General features: G+C 43.7%; 1 pseudogene; it reads left to right on the top strand.

Moving 5' to 3' along the window:
• The first annotated feature begins 3985 nt into the window (after window positions 1–3985).
• On the top strand, window positions 3986–5411 carry LOC119315595 (annotated as a pseudogene).
• The last annotated feature ends 3030 nt before the right edge of the window (window positions 5412–8441 follow it).

Genomic DNA, 8441 nt, shown 5'->3' with positions numbered 1-8441 from the left:
AACATATCGCACGACACAAAAATCTAGGACGCCAATATGTGGGCCCCCATCGAACAAATTGTTCGCCAGGGGAGCAGTTCCCGGGAGCTCCTATACAGCGCTTTAAGCGCCGATTCGCGCGGCTGGCGCCAGCACGGACGGGAACTGGGCCGGCCCAGCAAGCTGCTTAGAAGCACAAAAAGCGAAGAAAAAAATACCACCTTTCATCGGGAGAAGCTGGAGCCGAAGGGAGCTCCTATTCGCCGCGTTCTGCGGCAAATAGTCGCCTCTTCGCACAGAGGGCGCCAGATTGGGCCGGCCCATTGGGGTGGCGCAAAAATACCAAAAAGTAAAAGAGAGCTAGCATTCGACCCGCAGATCTTGTATTGATGTCGTATCCTTGCTAACCAGTCAACCTAATGAAGAGGTTTTCACATATGAATCACGCGAAATGTAAAGAACAAAAGCCAAGGACCGTAACTCAACACTACTCAAAGATTTTAAGAAACACCTACAATTTATAAAATTCCAATTTCTTTTGAAAATGCGAATAATTTTTTGAAAACAAGAATAACCTATAAAAAAATTGGAACAAATTTTGAAAAATGAAAACAAACAAATTAATTGTGATCAAAATTTTAAAGTCCAAACTTTTTTGAAAACACAAAAAAAATTATTAGTTCCGAAGAATTTTTGGAAACATGAATAAAATTTGAAACTGTAAACCTTTTTGAAACACAAACAAAATTTTAAATTCTGAACATTTTTTCTGGAAATGCGAACAATTTTTTAAAATGGAAACAAACTTTTGAAACTACAAACATTTTTTGACATGATTTTTTTGGAAACTCCGAAAAATATTTCACACTGCAAACATTTTTTTAAAAAGTGAACATAATTTTAAATTTTCGAACATTTTTTAGAATATGAACAAAATTCGAAAACATGAACAAATTTCAAAATTCCACATATATTTGGAAATTGCTGACTTGCTTCAAAATTTGAACAAAATTTGGATTTTTTGAACTTCATTTCGAATTATGACCACAAATGTGAAAAACAGGAACACTTTTTGAAATTGTCAACAAAATTTTGAAAATGCGAACATTATTATAAAAATGTCAACAAATTCTGAAAACATGAACATTTTTTTTAATTTTTGAACAATATTTAAAAATGGGAACGGCGAACGTTTTCCAAATGTGCGAACATTTTTCGAATTGTGAACAAATTTTGAAACATGAACAAAATTCAAAATTCCTGAACAAAATTATGATGTTGTGAACATTTTTTGAATTCTGAACAAATTTTGAAACTGCAATTTTTTTCTAGTTGTGAACAAATTTTAAAACATGTACAAATTTCAAATTCGTGAACAAAATTAAAAAATTCTGAACATTTTTCGAATCTGCGTATAAATTTTGAAAAGCGTGAACATTTTTGAATTGTGAACAAATTTTGGAAGACGAACAAATTTCAAATTCATGAACAAAATTATAAAATTATGAACATATTTCGTCAAACCCTGAACATTATGAAAATAGAAACAAATGAAAAAAACAGTAAAGGAAAATAAGAGAAAAATAAACGTTCATAATTTGGAAAATGTTCGTCAAATTTAAAAAAAATCATACAATTTGACAAAAAAAATCATTGAATTTCAATAAAAAGTTCATCAAATTTGAAAAAAGTTGATTGAATTCCAAGAAAAGTTCATCGAATTTGACAAATAGTTCAATGATTCAGGAAAAAGTTCATCGATTTTCACAAAAAGTTCACAGATTTAAAGAAAAAGTTCACGAAGTTCACGAATTTAAAAAAACACGCAATAAAGAAAACCAAAAAGATGAGAAAAAAATAAAAGGAATAAACCGAACTGTAGAACTGAATAAAAAGAAGAAAACGAACTAGCTTTACACCCGAGGGTGGATGGCCTGGTGGCTAGAGCTGAGCGCTTGCAACGAACGGGTTGCGAGTTAGAATCCCTTCCTAGAACTATTTTTGACGTTTTGAAAACAGGAAGGAAAAAAGATAGAATGGGCCGGTCCATCTTGGACTGCTGCAGGCGCCCGTATGCAAATTGCACTGTAACGTTGCCGCAGTTCCCAGGAGAGTCCCTGTCGGAAGCCCGTGTGCGTCAAACCGACGAGGTTTCGCGCAGGACGCGCGATCTAAGTGGGCCGGCCCATTCGCTGTGGTCACAAAAATACCAACAAAAAAAAAGATGTCCCATGGGGGATTCGAACTTGCAACCTCACGATCGCGAACAACTGATCTTTACCACTACAGCAGCTAAAAGTACGTGCTTAATTAAAGCGCGAAACGTTGAGAACTATAAAGGAAGCGCCAGACAAAAAACGAAAAATTTCCACCATTGAACATTTTTCTTATTTAGGCTGACTAATTTTTAAATACAATTTGAACATTTTTGTGATATACTCTGAATAGCTTTAAATAGGAATTAAACATTTTTGTGATATACGATGAATAATGTTTAAATACACATTGAACATTTTCATTATATACGCTGAACACTTTTTAAGTACAGAATGAACATTTCCTTAATATATGTTGAAAATTTTGTTAAATGTATGGTGAACATGTTTGTAATACACAATGAACATTTTCCAATGCAAGGTGACATTTTCATTAAGACGATGAAGATTTTCTTAATATACAATGAACATTTTTGTAATAAGCGGTGAATTTTTTAGATAACACAGCAAAAAGAGAAGAAGAAGAAAAGATAAAAGGAAGTAAACAAAAAAGAAAAAACCAAAGGAAAATGGAACCAAAACAAACATAACCCAGAACAAAACCTGTGAAAAGTGGACAAAGCATTGAAAAAACAGAAGCAAAAAACCACAGACGAAAAACGAAAAAAAAAACCGACAGGAAACAGCGAACGACGAACACACGAATCCCGTACATGGGCCGGCCCAACCAGATGTTCGCTTCAGCAAAGGGACGACCTTTTGACGCTAACGAGCGTCAAATAGGATCTGCCGTTCCCAGCGACCTTTCTCTTGGTTGTCAGGGTTGCAGGCCAGAGCGAACCCCCAGATTGGGCCAAAGCCCAATTTAATGTTTTTTGTTTTCAAAATACCATGCAAACTTCAAAATTGCCATCCTTTAAACTTAAAAACTGCCATCCTCTAAAAATTTTAAAACTACTATCCTATAGATAAAAAATGTCATGAACCAAAAAATACGCAAAAAATTATAAATTTATAAAAAATCATCCTTTAATAATAATAATAATAATAATAATAAATGACATCTCTTAATAATAATAAATGTCATCTCTTAATTTAAAAATGTCATCTCTTCTTAATGAAAAATGGCATCTCCTAATAAAAATGTCTCCCTTAATAATAATAAAAATGTCATCTCTTAATAAAAAATGTGATCTCTTAATTCAAAAGTGACATGCACAAAAACAAGCTTGACTCAAAAAAAGGAAAAAATTGGTTAAATTGCCTTGTGACGTTGTTCTAAAATTATAAAACTTCCATGTTGATTTTTCCTAGAGAAATTGCTATCTGGTAAAATGATGGAAAAAAATATAGACCGAGAGTCAAACCCAGGTGTTCTAGATAGAGTGTCGCGCTGCTCGCCAGTGTGATGGCTGTAGTGTTCTGAAAATAGTTCGCTGACTTTTTTTTTCATATAGCGAAATTGTTTTGAAAATCCGACGTGGCTCGGATCCTACGCCAGGATTCGTGCAAACGAAACCGACGGAAGATGGGGCGTTCGCTGGAACCATCCCCCTGAGGTTCGCCAGATATCTGCAAAATCAAACTGCTATTTGTTTGTTGGAAGGAAATCACAACCAACCCAAAAAAAAGATCTGAAAATATGGGATATAACGTGATTCCAAGCAGTTTTCACGCTTCAAAGATCTCCAATTCCTATCGTCGTCGGCCCAGACTCCGCCTATCTGTCCATTTGATCCCATTTTCTCTCTCCACCCTCGCGTCCTCTGCCTCGAGGCGCCGGCGACACAATGCCGCCTAGGAAGAAGCCCAAGAGTGCGCCGCCGGTGACGGACCACATCAGCGCCCTCCCCGACAACATGCTCCACCACGTGCTCTCCTTCCTCCCGGTTCAGGCGGCCGTGCGGACGTGCGCGCTCGCCCGGCGCTGGCGCCACCTCTGGAGGTCCACCACCGGCCTGCGCATCGTTAGGTTCGACGACAAGAAGCACCTCCAGCACCTCCGCAACTTCATGCACCACCTGCTGGTCCTGCGTGAGCGCACCGATCTAGACACCGTCGAGATCAAGCTCGGTGTGTTCGTGGAAGAAGACCAGACCCACGTGAACCTATGGACCCGCTTCGCCGTGATGTGCAGAGCCCGGGCGCTCACCCTCCATGTCAACGGCCCTCTGCGCCTCTACCTGGACGACCTGCCTCTCGTCTCTCGGCATCTCAGAACGTTGGACCTTCACGATGTGGACCTACCAAAGAGTTTCATTGATTTCGCTGGCTGCCCAGCGTTGGAGGGGTCTGAAGATGAATCTCTGCAGCGTCAGCGTCGGCAGGATATCGTCGTGCTCCCTGAGGAATCTGAGCATCACCGGCTGCCACTTCGGCTTGGGTCGCCAGGTGATCGTCTCTGCTCCGGGCCTCGTCTCGCTGACCCTGAAACTAGTCGGCTTGTCGGGCACTAAAACGCCATGCCTTGAGAGCATGGCGTCGCTAGAGACGCGCGTGTTTATCTTGGCGTTAACTGCGTGGATGTATGTTTGAATTACGACGACTCTGGTCATTTCTGTGGAGCTAATGATAAAGCATGCAACAATTGTGTTCCCATTAAGGATGATGGCAGCGGCGACACTGTGCTTCTGGGTGGTGTCTCAAGTGCTAAACATCTTGAGTTGAGATCTCAACGTAGAAAGGTATGGTTTTAATTCGGCATTAGATCATCACCTTGCATTTTCAGTAAGGATTATTTTAATTATTTACTTACTTTTGTATTTTCTTTCCAGTTCATTTTCTCGAGAGATTTGAAACACTGCCCTACATTCAGCAAGCTAAAGAGTTTATTACTCAATGAGTACTGGTGCGAGGCTCCTGGTTTGGATCCACTGCTTTGCATTCTGAAAAACTCACCAGTTCTAGAGAAACTCACTCTTCAACTTTTTTCCATGGTATAGAACTTTTTAATGGACAGTAGCTGCATGAGTAAAATTATTACCAGTCATCCATCTTGGTTTAAATGTTTTTTTCTTACCGCAGGGACCAACTAATAAACTGCATTTGAAAGGAAGCTACAAATCAATGGAGAGACCGTCTGCAATATCACGGCACCTTAACATAGTTCAAGTCAAGTGCGATGTGGTCGAGGAGAGGATTTATAAAGTTATCAAGTTACTGTGTGCTGCACTTAACCTACGTGAGCAAACTAATGACACTTTCCATGCTCTCTAGCTATATTCCAAAATTAATTTTCGTGTGTGGGAAGGAAACTTTGTTTTAACCATATGTGGGAACGGAAACTAACAAAGCAAATAGTGAAGTACAAACTTGTGAATTTGTATGTATAGAAAGAACAGTTTGTAAGGATTGCAAATTGTTTGAGGCATGGAAATCTGAGCGCAACAGGAAAAACAACCCATTTTGTTGGCAGAGGATGTTTATTTTAACTGTGTTGCAGACAGAAACAGAAAGACGCAAGTTGTGGGCTTGTTGACTTAGTTCTGGTCTTGTAGGCACTAGCACAAATGTCTGAATAGATTAGTTCAGAGTAGTGATACAGTACCTTCACATTTTGATTGGCTCTGATCAAGCTCAAATGTATGTTCATGCGTACCTTCACTTATTGTGTTGTTGAATAATAGATAGTTTGTGCTGATCGGTAACAATTTTTGTGGCTCCCTAGACCTGAGCACCTCCTTGTTCTTATGGGATAAACAATTCGGTGCTCGGTTTCCTTGTGATTCAGCACTAAATTATTTGCTATTTGTGTAGGCTTACCAGGAAGACTTACAGTTCACATAAAATTTCTTCAAAAATACAAGTCTATACACATAAAATTTCTAGCAGTGTATGTAATGACTACTTATTTCACATTTCCTTTGCCATGAATTTTTATGACATTTTTCTGCATTTTCATGTGGAAGCAGTTTAGCTAGATGTTTTTCGCATTAGATTATTAGCTAGAAATACCTGTATGAGATGTAATGGAAGTTTGTCCCCAAATTAATGTCAAGATAAGCTGCACATGGTAAAACGGTTCTCCTTCATACTTACCAAATCATGTCTCGGCATCTTGATTTTCATCGTCACAAGTAACTGCACCCTTTTTTTTCTGCTGATACACCAGACTCTTACATTGGCTTTTCATTTTTGTTCAGGATTCATTTTCGAGGGCAGGCCTGGCGCAGTGGTGAAGTCTTCCCCACTTGTGCCAAGAGGTCCTGGGTTCGAACCAGCCTCTCTGCATTGCACTTTGCAGGGGTAAGACTAGGTTCCAATAATCCCTCCCCAGACCCCACCTTGTGTGGGAGCTTCTATGCACTGGGTCTGTCCTTTTATTCATTTTCGAGTAGGGTGAGACGATGTGGATCATTGGTGGATATGTCATGTCTTTGACTATTCAGAAATGCAAGCCTGAAGCACATATGGTGCCACAACATTTCCGTCCCTTTATTTTTGGGTGATATGTAGGGGTAGATTCTATCTCATCTTCTCAACATTCATTTTTTTCATTACCCCCGCGTCGCCTCCTAGGCGACTCGGGGGAACCCTAGCCCGCCGCGCCGTCACCCCCTCTCCCCGGCTCCCCCTGCCGCGCCGCCGCCGGAGGAAACTGCCGGGCGAAGCCCGCGCGGCGGACGGCGGCGGCGGGGCTTCCCGCTCGCGCGCGCGGCGTCGTTCCCGACGGCGAGGGCTCCAGGTGGGGGAGGCTCGGCCTCCGGCGCTGCGGCCGCCGCGGCGCTCCCCGGCGGCCCTCTGCTCCGTCTCGCGCTCCTCCTCCGTCAGCCCTTGCAGCGTCGCGCGGTGGACCTGCATCCGACGGCGGCTGCGTCTGGCCAGGCGCGGGCAAGCCGGGGCGGCGGCCCCGGGATCGGCGGCGGCGCTGGTTCCTCCTCTTCCTCGTCGGGAGAGTGGGGGGCGGCGCTAAGGCTGGCCATCTTCGATCTGGTGCGGCGCATCTGGTGGCGTGCGGCGTGCCTGTGGGTTCGGCCGTGAGGACGGCGAGCCGTAGGCGTGCCAGATCTGGAGGTATTGCCCCTCTCCCTTCCATGCATCCCTTCCCAGTCCCCGGGTCGGTTTGGATCCTGCCGGATCCACCTCCGGTGTGTTCTGGTGGAGCAGATCGGTGTCCGGGGGAAACCTTGGCTGCCTTAGGCTGACCGGCAGCGGCGACGCCGATTTTTGGCGCCGCTTTCCTCCTTGGGGGCGTTGCTGAGGGCACCATCTCTCCTCTCCAACCCATGTCCGGGTGAAAGCCCAAGATCCGATGCGGATCAGGCGTCGGCGGCGCCCTAGGCACCGTAACCTTCCTGGAGGCGACGCCAAGGACATTGGGATCGGATGGAAGGGTCTGCAGGTGAGGGGTGGGGGTGTGCTGCCTCCCTTCGGTGGAGCGGTGTTTCGTTCTACATATTCTTGGCGGCGGCTCTTGGCGGCATGGAGCAGCGGAGGCTTGGCGTCAGATGTGTGGTGACGGACACGCGCAGGAGGTCGACGCTGTCTGGCGTCGTGGTGGCGTCGGCGGCAGCGAGACCGAGCAAGGCAGTTACAACGGTACAGCTCTGAAGATGGATATGTGGTAGGTGGTTGTGGCGGCCTCATACCCGGCGGGCGGCCTGGTTGAGGAGCACGCCGGACTGGTGGGTGCCCATACCCGGCAGGCGTCCAGGTTGGGACCTCAGGTCTTAGATGTTAGGTTTGGCTGCGAGGTCTGTTTGGTATTAGGCCCAGACCATCAGCGCCCCTTCATCAGTTAGATAGGAGTAGCGACAGAGGTTGCGAAGATGGTGGCTTTGGTCTTACTGTTGTACGACTTTGTAAGATTTTGTGCTAATAATTAATAAAGTGGCCGTATGCATCGACCAGATGCAGAGGCCGGGGATATTCCTCCTTTTCGAGAAAAAAATGCCAATTATACCCTGAGGAACCATGTAGAATCCAGAATATTATACACGTTATGAACCCTAGACCATGTAGCTAGACTTGGTATTGTCGTATCCTGTAATTTTTGTTGCATGGTTCATGCTGGATTTAGTGACCTGGTTATTGTGTCTACTGTGCCAAGAGGTGTTCGATCAGTTGGATGTCACTGATCTACTGTTCGATTTTCTGCCTTTTGCCTACGCATATGTATGTCCCAGCCACCAATTTATAGGAGCCGCTGCTTTTATATACCCAAGTGGTCATCTGAAGCAGCTATTACATGGCACCAGTGCCTGTGGAGAATTGGAGAGGCGAAAAAGTTGTTCACCCGTCAGGACT

This window comes from Triticum dicoccoides, chromosome 6A (assembly GCF_002162155.2).
Source record: "Triticum dicoccoides isolate Atlit2015 ecotype Zavitan chromosome 6A, WEW_v2.0, whole genome shotgun sequence".
Lineage (NCBI taxonomy): Eukaryota > Viridiplantae > Streptophyta > Magnoliopsida > Poales > Poaceae > Triticum > Triticum dicoccoides.
The sequence above is the reverse complement of the archived record's forward strand: the minus strand, read 5'-3'. Positions and strand labels throughout refer to the sequence as shown.